The sequence below is a fragment of the Hesperophylax consimilis genome, chromosome 24 (assembly GCF_061612785.1).
Source record: "Hesperophylax consimilis isolate HC1 chromosome 24, BYU_Hcon_1.0, whole genome shotgun sequence".
NCBI classification, from domain to species: Eukaryota; Metazoa; Arthropoda; class Insecta; order Trichoptera; family Limnephilidae; genus Hesperophylax; species Hesperophylax consimilis.
Window position 1 is genome coordinate 13,254,458 of NC_142859.1, and position 16,662 is coordinate 13,271,119.

The 16,662-nt window shown below is 33.5% G+C and overlaps 1 protein-coding gene and 2 non-coding genes across 3 annotated transcripts in view; 2 read left to right on the forward strand and 1 right to left on the reverse strand.

Moving 5' to 3' along the window:
- Positions 1–16,662, reverse strand: part of dpr1 (defective proboscis extension response 1) — an 856,597-nt gene that overhangs the window by 301,237 nt on the left and 538,698 nt on the right. The window lies entirely within an intron of this gene.
- LOC149411936 (5S ribosomal RNA) lies at positions 13,405–13,523 on the forward strand. Its single transcript, XR_016304742.1, has one exon. It is a non-coding gene; the product is annotated as a 5S ribosomal RNA (ribosomal RNA).
- LOC149411937 (5S ribosomal RNA) lies at positions 13,846–13,964 on the forward strand. The gene has a single exon (XR_016304775.1). It is a non-coding gene; the product is annotated as a 5S ribosomal RNA (ribosomal RNA).

Genomic DNA, 16,662 nt, shown 5'->3' on the forward strand with positions numbered 1-16,662 from the left:
ACATAAAAAACATCGCACAAATATAATTACCGTAACCATCCACAAAACTTTCGTCTCCACTGTTTCCAAGTGAGGGGCATTCCCAGTTGGAGTACACTGTGAAAATTAAGATACTAGATAGAGGAAAGAGGTAGGTGGGAAAGAACATGGCTATTCAGATCTGGTCACAAAACATGGCTAAAGCCATATAAAGCAACTTTTTAATTCTGATTTTTAAATTCAGTAAGACACTGAGAGTTTCTCATTTTCTGGAATGTACAGAAAATATACTGTATTACTTTGAATATGAATTTATTGTGAAACAGAACTAATTAATTAAATAAAATTATCTAGCTTACGCTGGAACTTCAAATCTTCGGATTCGTAAGTCAAGAGTCTTACTCCTCGACCACGGAGGCCGGAATTGAAAATTTATAAGAACAGAAGACAGATAACGCAGTTGACTAAAAAATGAATTCAATTTTTTATTCGTAAGAAGTAAACATATACATTATAGGCTATATAGTACATAAAATTAATGCCCTACGTACGCAAAGAGTTGTCGCGTCAAATGGTCTTTAAAGTGCAATTTTCCAAAGCTCCGTTCAACGTGACGCAAGCAGTCAAAACACACATCAAAATGTCGCCTTGCAGGATGTGAAAAAACAACGTTTCCGTTACCAAGTGCCGACTTTCCTCGCTAGGGGCGATGCACAACGGTAGTTCTATACTATTTCCATTATGACTGGAAACATTCAAGAGGTACAGTCTTTGCAACACCCGAGGGGTTAACTTTGTATAACTTTCCCCGAATAGAAATAGTTTTCGAAATTAATGTTATTTTGAAATAATGTGAAAACATTGATATTATTCTGCAAAATAAATTAACAACTTAACATTAGCGTAAAGGTAGGAAAGCTGCAGTAAAAAAGAGGCAGAAAGCCATTATAAATTTTACTGTTAAACCAGCTCGTAGAGTAGTGGAGCTGGCAACACGGTATCGCACAGACGTACTTAAGCACACACTGATGAACACTGTAACTTATTTATTTATTTATTAACGCCGATTATAGCGGCTTTTACAAAAGAATAACAATTGTTTTACATATAAATACAGAATATACATGGATAAAAAAATATAAAATACATGTAAGAGAATAATAGAAATAGTAATATCAACATAAAAAAGTACAATGAGTAGGTTATTATAAATACAATACAACATATTATAAATCCCGGATATTATGTAATGAGTGTTAAGAAATTAATACTTCAAAACTGTATTTGATTATAGTCAATCTGAGAAGCGCTGACAGACAGTTTTAATTAAGTAGTGTTTGTTTGAGGTTAAACTAGCAATGTTTATAGGTTCATCCAAAACATATTTATTTCCAAGTACATGTGGGCGATTCGTTATGGATTTGAGTTCAGCGTTAGATCCTGTATTGTTGCAATGATAGTGTAATTTGAAACGAACTGATTGACTAGGTACATGGAAACATTTTAACGAAATAAGTTCAGGGGAGTTCAAGAGGTTGGTAACGGTTTTAAATAAATAAAATAGTAAATGTAACGTTATTATGAGGTTTTTTTTATCCAGTTAAGAATTTTCCCTCATAAAACTCATTAATGTAACATGAAATCAGTCAATTAAATAAAACCATCAGATGGTAATAGTAATAAGGCCAAATGAGCCGCAGTACTAGTCAGCTAGAAACATGAAAGGGTATTGCTATAAGCCCTAGCTATTCTAGCTAAGAATCCATAAAATCATTTAAAAAATCACTGTAACGTTGTCCGACACGTTGGCTAAAGAAGGAGTTAGCTCAACACGGCATAAAACTCCAAAAACAAATAACAGAGATGTATTGTAGTTTAAAAAAAAAAAAAAAAAATTTTTTTTTTATTAAAAAGAAAGACAAACATTCCCGGGTTACGAATAACCTGACAATATTTGAAAATCTCCTACTACCACCACAGTAAGCTGAAAATGTTGCTTGTGTTGTGATGGAGGACTTAGCCAGCCGAGGAATTGAACACACTACGCCTGGTGGGACCCAAACGAGATGTCAACTCGGCCACCGACCGGTGCCTTTTGATAAAATAGCATCTTTTAAATGTATATTTTTCGAAAAATGAATACCGTTTTATTTATCAGAATAGAGAAATTTGCTGTTACTGTTCTGTATTGTGAGTAAAATTTGTTTTTGTAGTGGAAAATGTAATTTCGTGAAATAAGTATTTATTTGTTCTAAATCATAAACTTGTTATTACGATAAAAAAAATGGAGGCAAAACAGATATTCTATAATATAAATTGCATTGTCTTGAGAATATAATATATCATTTCTTTTATACGCTCACAAAACAATAAGAAAAATTAAACAAATATTACGTATTTTCGTTGCTTAGTATAAATAGTACCTAATTCATATCTTAGAAACATTTCAAGGAAATATTTATTTTCAAACAAAGCAAACCGTAAACATAATAATTACAACAAACCCGACCCGAATCCAAAAGAAAAATAAGTACAAGGTAACTACAAGACATATCAGAAATTATTAATGTTTATTTACACCATATTGAACGAGTTCACGTGTGGGATGGTTGGATAGGTTCCAGATATTAACCCACATAGATTATGTCTAAAAACAATACAATCTGAGAAAATGCCATCGATACAAGAACCTTTTTTTCTGGAAAATTGTGAACCATGATACATGCCTCCGATAGTCCGTTAATTTTTTTTGTGCCAGCACGTTCTGTCGCCCGTAAGCGGGACGATCTTTCATTAGTAGAAAAACATCGCTACAATAATAATTGCGAACGGACTCCACGTACATTGTACACTCGGAACACGGTGAGCAATAATAATTTTGCAATGGTCTTTCTTCTTTCTTCCTGTAACGGGTGGATATGAAATGTTCGCGATTATTCCGATTAAAACTTTGTACGTTGCTTTTTTGTTTCGTATCTATGTTACTACGTGAGTCACGCGTCATGACCAAAAAGTTATTATATTGTTTGGTTTGAGTAGCTTAGAGAACCTAAACGTTTCTTCTTTAAAAAAAGAATTTGAGAGTAAATAACATTGGTTACGAGAATGCAACTTTAAATTTTAATGGGAAAAAAACCTTTTTCATTTTGTGATGACTTGCAAAAATAAAAAAAATTTGCAAAATATGATATTTGTGAACAAATATTTTCAATCATACGTCAAAACTTTGTATTCCTAGAAGAAGAAAATACTTTGAGTTTTGTCTTGGTGAAATGCCACATTTAAAAAATCAAAACGTTGTTTGAAATAATTTAACCATGTTTATTGACTAGATTTAAAGAGTCAGCTGTTTCCTAACCATCGTATTTCCGATCTTTTTTCCTTTTTCACTCTCTTTAGTCTCACAACAACACTGAATTGGGGATTCCATAGTGTATAATTTTACAGATCTGTGCAATTGATTATTCGACCAAAAATGTGAGATCAAAATTTTAGCTCACTAATTATGGAACTAATTGTCAAAAAATATGTCTAGTAATACTTTGATTTATCAATAGAGTGATATAAGTAACTTCTACTTTTATAATTAGAACAACTTCATGTTTTTAAAGTACATTTTATCTTTTAATTAAGAACTTTTAACGAACAAATAAATCTCTTTCTGTATTGTTATATTGGAAATTATAGTAAAAATGATTGACCTGTTACAACGTTGACTGGATAAGTCACCACCACGATAATTCATCACATCTTTAAACAGTTATATAAAGTCATGGAAAGTGATGAAACAAAAACTTTTTTACTGGGTTAAGTAGGTTAGGTTAGGTTAGGTTTAAAATATGTTTTTTCATCGTTTCTAATAACTTTATATCACTTTTTAAAGGTGTGTTGAATTGTCACTGTGTTGAGTAATCATGGAACCGTCACAACAGTGCTCTTTATTTGACACAGTCTCACCGTTTCCGTTTGGTAAGAATCTGAAGTTGTGATAAAAATATTTTTAAAAAGTATGCATGCAAAGATTTATTTGTACTAGCCAGTTTAGTGGAAAAACATTTGACGAGTACATTTAATTTGGTAGGGCAGTATTAATGCCGTAGAAATGAGATACCTGAGGCGTAAATGTAGTAAAACCATGAATGATCGTGTGAGAAATGTGGAGATCCGCAAAGAATGCGAGGCTGATGTAAGCGTAATGAGTACGATTAAGAAAAGGATGCTTGGATGATTTGGGAATGTAGAGTGAATCAGCAAAGAAATAAGTATAAAGAGAATATAAGACGCAAATAAATAGTAGCAAGAAGGAAGACATGGCGCGATCAAATGAATCAGATGTTTGAGTCGGGTCATGTCAAGATTCATTCGTCAGATTAATAGAAGAGTTTGTATGAGAATATGTGTGAATGTGAAGTAATATTTGGCTAATTTATATAGCGCCATTTTTGTGAGAAATCACCTCAAAGGCGCTGTACAAATATATTTCTTAAATAGTTAACACTACAACTACTGACTTAAAACTAGTGACTTACGTCTGAACTTATATCTAGAGACTTACGATTAATGCCTATAAATACTATCTTAATAAAATATATATTTACATATGTAGAAACTTTTAACTAAAATTAACATTAACAATCTAATTTTACAAGCGCCAGAAGAAGAAGAAAATTATATAAGACTATTATATTAGGGTGTTTATAAAATTAGTTTTTATTATTACCTGGAAATATATCTTAAATGGATGAATGAAATTAATCGTCGATCTTTAATGCATTTAAATGATTCATCAGCCAACAATCAAACCGATTGACGTGTTATGTTCCCGCTGATATTGTCCATTGTCCATTGGTAGGCAAGTCAATAGCATTTTGACTTTATCATAAGTAATTGAACGCAATCGCTAGAATGTATGTGTGTTAATCATCAATTTCGGTATAACAAAAGGAAGGCAAGTACTATCCCAAGACCGAGTTGTTTAGCGATTCGTCCTCTCTTCCTACCCCTTCGGGGAATGGGAAGTGAGTTAATTAGGCTGGTATTATTATGTACTATAACCGTAAACGACAACCATCTACTGAAGAGTATCTATATTTGTATATGATTCCTGATCAAGGATGTAGTAAGCGTTGGATATTATATAAAATTAGCAACAATATAACCCTGTTTTAGTATGATTTTATTTTTGTGCGATTTGTAAGAAATGTACTTTGCATTTTTTTCTGAATCAAATTTGTTCATAATATGTAATGCATCAATGGAGATCACATAGTCGGAGCAAATTCCAAATGGCTTCATGCCATAGACTAAAATACATCAATGCTTCATACGTATGCAAAGTAAAGTTGTTTGATATGAAGTTTTTTGTGAAGTCTTTTGTATTTATTGTTATTAATCCATCTATTTTGGCTGCTTTAATTAGTGTGATAGTTTTCATATAATAGATTGTTGATGTACAATTTTTTGTCACCTCTTGAACAATTAAAAATAGCCAGTTATTCTGACAATGAATAGCTACGCTATTTAAAATGAAATACTTTTTTGTCATCATTTTATGATCAGATGCCACAGTTAATTGTGGGTTTTGTTCAAAATACTACTAGTGTTTGATTTTTCTTTATATTCTTTGATATAGAACTATTGTTTATGGTATATTTATACCGTGGATATAACATAAATTATGTATTTTGATGATCTGTTAGGTTATTTATGGGTTTGTGCAGTTTGGCAACATAAATTATTATTGTCAAATTTCTGCAGATTAAGCATTAACAAATATTTTTCCCCACCCTCAATGTTTAAGCTTTGCTTTTCGTTAATTATAAATTAATATTAATTAAAAAATAAACACTTTTGTTGCACTCACAGTTTTTTTTAAACGGCAAAAGTGTTTTTTTTAATAATAAGCAATAATTACGTGCCATTTCGGTTGTTTTAAGTAGTTACAACTATTTTTTGTATTTCTTTGGCATTCACTATGTAACAATTTCTAGACATTTTTTGTTTGTAATGAGTTTTTATTATTCACAATGTACATTTGTTACGTATAAATTTTTTTATAAAAATAGCGACCGGTTTCGACACGTCCGTGTCATTAACTAACTAGTTAACTAGTTAATGACACGGACGTGTCGAAACCGGTCACTAATTTTATAAAAAAAATTATACGTAACAAATGTACATTGTGAATAATAAAAACTCATTAAAAACAAAAAATAGTTTCAACTAGTTAATGATTTTTTAATTAAAATGGTGGCAACTTTGTTTTTGAAAAAAAAAATTTTCTCTATGTTAAAAATCAGTCTAAAAATAAACTCTCAGACAAATCTAAAAAATAAACGTTTATTTTTAAAGGAGAATTTCTGCGCACTGTATTTTCACAAGCTAAAAGACATAACTCACACTTATCGTTTAAGAACATTTCTACAATAAGCTAATAATAAAGCTATTTTTTACAGGATAACAAAGTTTCGTCGTAAATCTGGTCCCTTTTCCAGCAGATAAATCAGAACTTTCGAAACTCTCAGCACAACAAGTGATCAAAGGCGAATCAAATTGAAATTTACTTCGGCAAACCAACGAACGACCTTCTCTCTCCTAGGATAGGTTTCATAACAGACGCATTGAGACTTCAAGTTTTAACTGTATTCATTATACGTCAAATTATAAACTTTACTTTGAAATATTTTCTATTCATGAAAATTAATGAAAGAAAAACAAATTTAAATTTAAACAACACAGCCAAATACGTGTGCTTTAAAATAATTTTAATTCTGAGTTTCTCAAAGCACGAAACTGATACGATTTATTAAATGATAATAAATCGTATCGTGTAATACGATATATAAATCTTTAATGGGTTGGGTGGAAACGATTCAGTTCAAGGTAGTTCAAACAAGAGATGGATTAGATTAACTGGAAAAGTCTTAGAGCAGAGCTGAAAGGTCTGATGACTGGAGAGGAAAAACGTCTTTGCTTTATGGTTTTTTCAGTGTTTGATTCAAAGTGATATATCTTCTAGACTGTAACTGAATTATGCGGCGTGGGCAATATAAAGTTTAACCAAATAATAAATTAATAATGTTACCATAGTAATAACACAATATTATTACAAGAAATTGCTCATCAGAAAAAAAAACTTCAAATTAAAGTTAAATTTTTGAAGTCACGGTGAAGGATTTATTCCCATGATAACAAGATTATCAGGCTCTGATGAAGGGTGTTTTAGAGTCACTATAGATTTAGTGAAAGTGAACACACAGGGGAGAACATTTATGGAAATCATTGTCATAACCATGTTCGTCCCCTTGTCTATTGGGGTCGAAGGTATAGGCATTGTTCCTACAAGGCCTGTCTTCGATCAAACGTCCCTTCCTGGTTTTATTTAGACACTTGGGTCCATTACAAACCCACTCTCTGTCTTTCTACAAGGCCTGTCCTTGATCAAACGTCCCTTCCTGGGTTAACTTAGAAACTTGTATCCATTACAGACCAACTCTCTGTCTTTCTACAGTCCTGTCCTCGATCAAACGTCCCTTCCTGGTTTTACTTAGATACTTTGATCCATTACAAATCCACTCTGTCTTTGATCATAAACATATAATTTTAAAAAATTATCTATTTTAAACGTTGAAAAAACGGCTCACCTTACGTTTTTGGTACAAATTAATGCTTTTTTTTAAAAATGTATTACGAACGTTATTTCACTTCCCTTTTTTGTCATTTCTTATAAAAAATATTCATGATAAATTGACGGCCTTCGTGGTCGAGGAGTAAGGCTCTCGACTAGCAAGCTGGTGGTCGCAAGTTCAAATCGCAGCGTGCGAAATAAATTTGATTTGATTAATTTGTGTTATTTCACAAATTACACTAGCACGTTCCATACTCTCAGTATCGCCCTGATGTACAACAACCAGTCGTTGAATTGAAACGTTGCTTTAAATGGCTTTGGCCGAATTTGGTGACCAGATACTTGTATGGCTAGATACTTCCATATACTCCTTTCCCATCTCCTTAACCTCCCCACTACCTTCAGTCTTACAACCTACCCCAATTGGGGATGGCAGAGTCTCACTTAAGACGGTTGGCAGCAGTTGGGACTCGTGTAAGGTTTCACATAAAAAAAAATTAAGTTTAATTTTATTTTTATAAAATTGTATTCAGAATTTACGGTTTCATATAGATGCACATCGTAGTCATTCTGTGGTTAAATTCTAAATTTGAATATAAAACTTGGTGTTTTCTCTATTTAACACCGTTTAGATTACAGTAAGGAAGAACGATTTCTATGAGCCCTACATGAGCTGTTCGCAAAAGCGAACAAATTAATCTCCATCGTTTCTCTCTTTTCAAGCCTCTTTTATCCAATTTGATCCCAATCAAACGTCCAATCAAGAATTTTCTTCAACACATTCACGAAATAATTTCATCAAAATTCCACCGAATCGTTTTCATCTTCCATGGAAGCAGTTAGCAAAATGATTCCATCAAATTTGTCCATATTAGAAACGAATCACTCTCGTGCCATATTTCGGGATATACTGCCTTTAACTTGCTTAAGCACTTTGAGTTTTCTTCCACCAAAGCCTTTAGCATGAAAAGGCTTAACCCCCTGGATTAAGGGATGGAAGGAATTAGGAACTTTCTATCAAATCGATCACGAGTTTCACCCGGCACGAACTAGGAGTTTTTTTAAAGCAGTAGGTATCTACTTATTTTGCACTAAGGGTAGATTTGACGTATTTTGTATTAAAAATATAATATAATAAGCTTAAGGCTTGCTACTCCAATGCTAAACTTTTATGATTAAAAAAAAACTGTAATAAGAAAAGGTTTTTCCACAGCCAATGTATTTTATCCATTAAATCTCCTCTCGTCTCAAACTGCGCAGTTCCGTAAATCCTGCCTTTGTTTTAATATCAAAATTTGACACAGGGAGAAAATATTCACAGATTTTTTAAAATTAAGAATCTTCACTAATTACTGGGTATAACTTCTTACGTAAGTTAAGTATTTTTTTATAAATATCTGTTTTTTATGTAATGCCTCACAAGAACGCCCCGGTCTGTACAGTGTGAAGGCGGGGGAGATATGTCGCCACCCAGTTGGGCAGAGTTGTGAGGCAGCTTAAGGAAGGAGCTGTAGGAAGGGATTGATTAATGCGGGTCTTGAAGAGGTCCGAATTATATGAAGGAGGAAAAACATATGCCGGTTACTCGTCGCACATACGAGCCGTCTTACACAAACATTAGTCGAAGAAGCCAACTGTTAACGGATGTTCTGCTAGTGTAGGCCGAGTTTCACGAACGTACACCGGTGCTCTGGTGATCAATGCTACTAGCTCAAAATACTCATTGAATTTGTGCATTTGAGATGGCAAACGGTTTGTTAACAATGGATCGTCAATCAAACGGACCGTCCTCCTTTGAACACAATCAAATAGGTATCAAGTATTGTGAGGCTCCAGCGCAGAGGTGGCTCCCAAATAAGGTTTGTATAGGATTTATCGAAAAAGGATTTGTTTTGTTCACCGCATAGCATGGTTTTGACAAAAACCACACTCATTTGTAAGAAGTTTGATGGATTACGTCACACTTAATGCTATCGTTATCTTCGTGACTTGTACGATTGAAGTTCCACAGAGGTGTCCCGGGTTGAAGATTGCCCTGGTGATAACTTACCTCCGTTTGGTGTGCAAGTACAATCAAAGGTGGGGCACCGCTGTGCGTAGAAGTGATTTACAGTATACAGATTTGCTTTTTGAAAGCTGATTATAAAGGTTCATGGTTTACCTCTTTGTGTCTTAAATCTATATCAGTACGACCGAAGGCGGTGTTTCAACCAAGTAGAATGCTTATGGTTCATAATTATTCATTACCTGCTCTGTTTTTGTTATAATAATGTAGAAACAATGAAGATATTACTAAACCTATCTCTATCCGTATAAAAATAATAAAAATACGATGAAAACAGGTTTAAATGCAACACAACCACGATCGTTAGGTGAATTACTCGGCAAGGAACTTTTTGTATGACTAAGCGAAAAATTAGTTAGTACATTATCAAGTTACAACGCTGGGGAGGAGTAATGGTGGAGATTAAAATGGTTGCATTGGGGTGGCTGCTACAAAAATCCGATATTCTAGGGGAGATAATTATGGTTGAAGCCAACCCAGCGTTATGTTGTAATTTTTAATTTAACTGAATTACTCTATCACCTGGTTTTGTAGAGGATTTTCGATATTGTAGGTTTATAATGAATCATAAATATTTATCAACGCAATAGGGTCCTTTCATTGTTTTTTAATCCTATTTAATTTAAGTAATCAATAATGTTACTATATTTATTTTTATGCTGACGAATACAATTTCTTTAACGATCTAAAATGTGCCATTTTCAATTTGCCTCCAAGCGACATTTTTCGTTTTTATTCGTGAATATGGCGGTGTTGACGTCATGCTGAGCAACGTTAGTCACAGCCGTCTTGCCAGCCAGTGGCGTTTTCTATATCATAATGACGTTGTAGCCAGGTTGAACCACTTCGGAATGTATGGTTTTGGATTGTTTTTAAAATCAATTATTTTGAATGAAAATATTTTAAACAATAACATTGATTGTACCAAACTTCTGCCCCTTATTAATTTTAACATACCTTTGAGACCTACAAGATATACAGTGATATTCCACATGATTAATTAGAAAACAAATGCAGCATCTAATTCACCAATTAACCGAGCTCTTCATACTCTAAATAATATTTGTATAAAATCTAACATTGACAGTTTTCCGGATTCACTGCCCAAATTCAAACGTGGCATCCTTTCAATAATTTAAACTGTTCAATGAGCTTACATACAGACACACACACATACACATAAACACTCACACATACATTACAAACACACCTATATACTACACACGTCACCTGGTAATTAATGAATAAACACACCACTTAGCAGACATTTATTTATTTTATTTTATTTGGTACAATATTTTTTACATTTTAAGTTTTCCAGTAATGTAGGCTTCACTGGGTGGCTTGCCCGTGCTGAGGCCTTCATTTTATAATATGAAAATATAATCTACATAATACATTTAAAGAGAAATTAATACATTTTAAATTAAAAATATTAATATATTTAAAATTAAAAAATAATACGTTGAAAATAATCTTGTATGTTTGTGAGTGATGTGGGTTTATATTGGTTTTGTGTGTTACGTGTAGGTTTTGTTTTTATTTTATGCTATGAAATTTTGGTAATATTGTCTTTTTTGTTCTTCCATTTTGTAATTTTGTGTGTGAATTTATTTTTATTTTCCTCAATTTTAATTTCAAATTTTGCACTGTTGAAAGCTTTTATAGCATGGTATTGGTAGTGTCTTTGTCCAAAGCTTGAATTTACTGTCGGAGTTATTATGTTTTCTTTGTACGCTAGTCTAACTGGTCTGTTAATGTTATTTTGTGCATGTTGAAATTTATTTTTTTGTCAAAAATGTAGTTTAGTAGTGTTTTAACGTATAATTGAAATAACATTACAAGGAAACATATAATAGGTACCCAACATGAAGTATCTTATTCCTTTATATTGTTTCCTCTTTGTAAATCATGTAGGTACTGTTTGTTTCTATAATATAAAATAAATAAAAAATATGTTAAAATTACTCATTTTTAGTACTATGATCATAAACAGAAAAACTAAACTTTAAGCCATCTACACATTTTTTACGGTATTCACAGTTTGTGATAATAACCCATTGTGATTAATAATATATTTCTAATAGGCAATTAAACAAAATGTAAGCATTGAAAAAATAAAATATACCAAATGACTGTTTAGCGAAAATTCCAAAGTTCCTTAGCTCGTGATGGAAATGATTTTAGAGGCATAAAAAGTTGCGTTGATTGCATTAGTTTCTGTTCAAGAGTTTTGCTGCCTTATGGAGCGAATACACTTCCGAGCCGAACCGCGTTGCGAACCACGAACCATGGGAGAGATTTCCATTTTTGTTGTTTGTTTTTCGAGATTTTTTTGAGATTTCCATTGTTCGGGGCGTATTTCGGCTCGCGGTTTGGTTAGGCGAACAAGATTCGTGCATTTTATTAGTATTTAAGATGACGTCCGATTCTTCATATCAGATCTATTGTTTAATCCTTTGGCTTGGTGTTTTTAGAGACTTGACATAATGAATCACCAAAACTATTGTACAATGATATTTTTTCGAAAGAGAAAGTACGAAAACAGTGTGCAATATAGCTGTGAATGAGGAATACTTGGAGTAGGTGGATGAATTTGTGTATTTAGGAAGCATGTTTACGAGAGATGGGAAGGCTGACAGAGATATTGAAAGAAGAGTAAATGCAGGTAACTCCATTAATGGAGGACTGAACGCAGTTGGCACTAACAAAAAATTGTCCAAAGAAGCGAAGTTAGCAGTCCACAATGGAGTGCTGGTACCTACCCTGATGTATGGAAGTGAGGCATGGAACTGGCAAAGAAAGGATGAAAGTAGATTGAATGCTGTTGAAATGAGATCCCTGAGGCGTATGTGTGGTAAAACCATGTATGATCGTGTGAGGAATGTGGATATCCGCAAAGAGTGCAAGGCTGATGTAAGCGTAATGAGTAAGATCAAGAAAGGGACGCTTAGATGGTTTGGGCATGTAGAGCGAATGAGCGAAGAAAGGAGTGTAAGGAGAATATACGATGCAAATGTGAATGGTAGCAGAAGTCGGGGACGCCCGAGGAACACATGGCACGACCAAGTGAATCAGATACTTGAGTCGGGCCATGTCAAGAGTCAGAACAATAGAAGAGTATGTATGAGACGATGTATGAATGTGAATGAGGCAAGGAGTGTGTGCCAAGACCGAGTTGTTTGGCGGTCCGTCCTCTCTGCCTACCCCTGCGGGGAAACGGCGTGATGGTTAGTTAGTTAGTTAGTTAGTTAGGTAATTGATATTTGTACGGGGTCATTGAGGTGAATTTTCACAAAAATGGCACTATATAAATTGTGTAATTCTTAATATATTATGATTTGATTGAAATAACTACTAAAAAAAAAATGGGTGTGTCAAGCCTACGCAAGACAGAAGTGAAACTTCTAGTATTCTTCTCTCTCTCTCTTTTCATTTCATTCTCTCTTTTTTTCTGTCTATTGACATATTTATAAGTAGCATGTGATAAAAAAAATTAAAAGTTATAAAAAAAGAAAAAAAAATTAGTTAAAGCGGGGATCGAACCTCGGTTCTTCACGACCACAGTCGTGCGCTCTGCCTGTAGACAGCGAAGATGAGTTAGGAGAGTGAGTTAAACTAGGTATATAATATTTACACCTTGCTAATGTTTTCAGTATTATTAGGGCTTTTTTATACTAATTTTCATATATTTATTGGCAGGTAGAGTAGAAATTAATATTGTTTAGCGTTTGCCAACGACCATACCATGTTGAACACACCGGTTCTCGTCCGATCACCGAAGTTAAGCAACATTGGGCGCGGTCAGTACTTGGATGGGTGACCGCTTGGGAACACCGCGTGCCGTTGGCCTATTTTTTATTTTAATTTCATGTTTTTTTTATTTTTTTATCATTACTATAATTAATAATATCATAAAATTCTTTAACTTTTCAAGTATGCTACAGGCCTAAAATATTACTTAGTGGATTGATATTATGGTCAACCATTGAAAAAAAAAATTCCTACAAACTTATTAATGTAATTACGATCTTTTTCAAGCGCGTATGTAATGATTATTTTTATCAACCTCGCACACACCTTGCTAATTTTTTCAATATTATTAGGGCTTTTTTATACTAATTTTCATATATTTATTGGCAGGTAGAATAGAAATTAATATTGTTTAACTTTTGCCAACGACCATACCATTTTGAACACACCGGTTCTCGTCCGATCACCGAAGTTAAGCAACATTGGGCGCGGTCAGTACTTGGATGGGTGACCGCTTGGGAACACCGCGTGCCGTTGGCCCATTTTTTATTTTAATTTTATGTTTTTTTTCATTTTTTTATCGTTAACATCATAAAAAATTTTATATCATTCTTTAACTTTTCAATTATGCTACAGGCCTAAAATATTACTTAGTGGATTGATATTATGGTCAACCATTAAAAAAAAAAAATTCCTTAAAAACAAAAAAATAATATTCCATGGCCGAGAATCGAACTCGGATCAACTGCTTCGAAAGCAACTATGCTGACCATTACACCACCAACGCCAGTTGTCGAGATGAGCTAAGAAGCATTTATATTTTACTTCAAAACTTTTACTACATCAAATGAACTTTAATCGGTCCCGCATTTTCGTTTCGGTCATGAGTTGGTTTTACTCCTCGAAATTGCATGACGCGCGTAAAGAAGTTTCACTTCAAAAACACAATATTCTCTCAATTTTCACCTGGTCTTGTTTTTGAGAAAACTGTTAAGATTTTTTTACTATTTTTATCTCTTTTGGAATTGTAATATGTTTGCTTTAAAAGTACGTATGTACGCATGAAATACGAACCAAGCCACAAATTATGGGAAAGTAACAAAGCAAGTTCAAGCGGCGTTTCGTGCCATTTGCGGTTGCTTTCGTTAATTTCCCATTAGTTGAGGTTCATTTCGGCAGTTCGGTTCGCGTATGTATACGTAGCATAAGAACAACGTTTAAAAAATCATTCAAAAGTTTATTTTTTTATGTTCTTTATTTGTTGTTTTTGTCATTATGCACAAAAACGGCGCCATACAAATCATCGACATATTTTTCGATGAAGTTTCTCTTACCAGCCACCAGTTTAACACCGATGGCCTTGGAATAATCTGGAATCACTTTACACGCCATTATAAACATAATATTATCATTTTGTTGCTGGAATCCAGCGCCTTCTAACTGATTTCTTTTGTGTAAAATATTCATAACGAGGGGCGGGAAATTTCCGAAGGAATTGTGGAACTAAATGGAGATTCACTTTTAACAGGGTGGGTCAGAAATTTGACAAAATTAATTAATTGAAACAACTACTTTGATAGTGCAGAGTAAGTGATTGATGGCAAGAATTTGCTTAATTGGGTTAAGTTTTACCTGACTGTACCTAGTCTCTGACCTAATGAAAACATGAACCTTTAGAGAAGTTACTTCAGCTGCAAGCATAATTATTCCCATAAAAAATATGGCTATTAAGAAACAGGATTGTAAGTCATTAACGTTTGAATTGATAGGTAGCTTGTTTAACTTTTAAACGAGACAATAGACAATTAAACGAGAATAAAACAGTCGTGCATAAAAATATGCGACGCGTTGCCATGTTGAATTTTCCTTATAAAATCTCTAAAATAAAGATGTAATCTTAACGACATAAGTTATGAAGTCGTGTAAAACAATATTCGGCGCGCGGCCTAGCGTAATGGACGCCCTACGGTCAGTTTTACCCTAGAAGGCCTAAAAATCGATCTTTCCGAGGGGTTTATTTTAATTATTTATGATGAACGTATTCCTAAAACTCAAATGTTTCTAGAGTGATTCCTCGGAAAGTTTATATTTATTAATTTTCAAACCGTTTTACTTAAAATATTTGACAAGTAAGGTAAAGTTTTTTTTTTTAATTTTGAATGTAAATAACTTATAATCGTAAGGATTCCTCTAGAAACATTTGAGATTTCGGTAATATGTTAAAAAAAATTAAATAAAAAAATATAAACGCCGCGCTGGTGGATGAAAGCGTGCTTCGATATTATTATGAGATTACTAAGACATTGTCAGGAAGCGGCCTGCAGTCGCGTTTTTAACTGGATTAAGAGTAATTTGAATAATTTTTAGCCGTTTTCAATTTTCTCAGTGTAAAAGTACGTGAATGAAATTGAAACAATAATTTATCAAGATCTGGGAAACATGTTTTAATTAAATAAATGTAATTTGTTAAAAAAATTAAAACGTCTAGCAAGAGAAATAATTAAGTGGTGTGTTTAGCACATAGCACAGCTAATAACCGTAGGATTACAAATATCATACGATGGAATTTTTAGTTAGGTAAAGGAAACATAGGTCACCTACAACAGAAGAGATCGACCAAATATCTACAAGATCACCTGGCTTTCAGTGGATAAAAGTTGCCAAAAATCTGTAAAATAGGGGGAATGTAAGGGAAGCCTACGTGTAAAGATGAACGCCAGAAAGCTTATGAAGAAAAAAACAGCTTTGCTCCGCTTTAGAATGTTTGAAATATATTTTTACTACTTAAAGATGGTGTACGTACATGCATACCTGCTGATGGAGAACGACGCACAAAAATTGAAAAAATCAAAATGTTAATTATCAGAAGAGGTTTTTAGACGTACGAAACAAATAATGTCGATTTAAGAAGAAAGGCAATTAGCAAAATGATATTTTAGACAGTAATTGTCTTCTTCTTTCGTATGGTGGGCGGTCAAAGGAGAATATCTAGGTGAGTGCGCCAGTCTAGGGTCTCAGGCGTCGCCTTGTCTACCTCATTGATCCCGCCGGGGAATGAATTCAGCGGGCATTCTTTGACCACATGTTTGGAGGTCTGCAGCGCACCACATTTACACATTGCTGACTCTTTAAGGCCTGTGTGTGTTATTTCTAGGACTGAGAAGTAATTGAAGGATTCTCTCCTTTTAACCGGACGGGTTTTCTGGACATCAAGTGTCATGCAGGGTGAGAGACCACA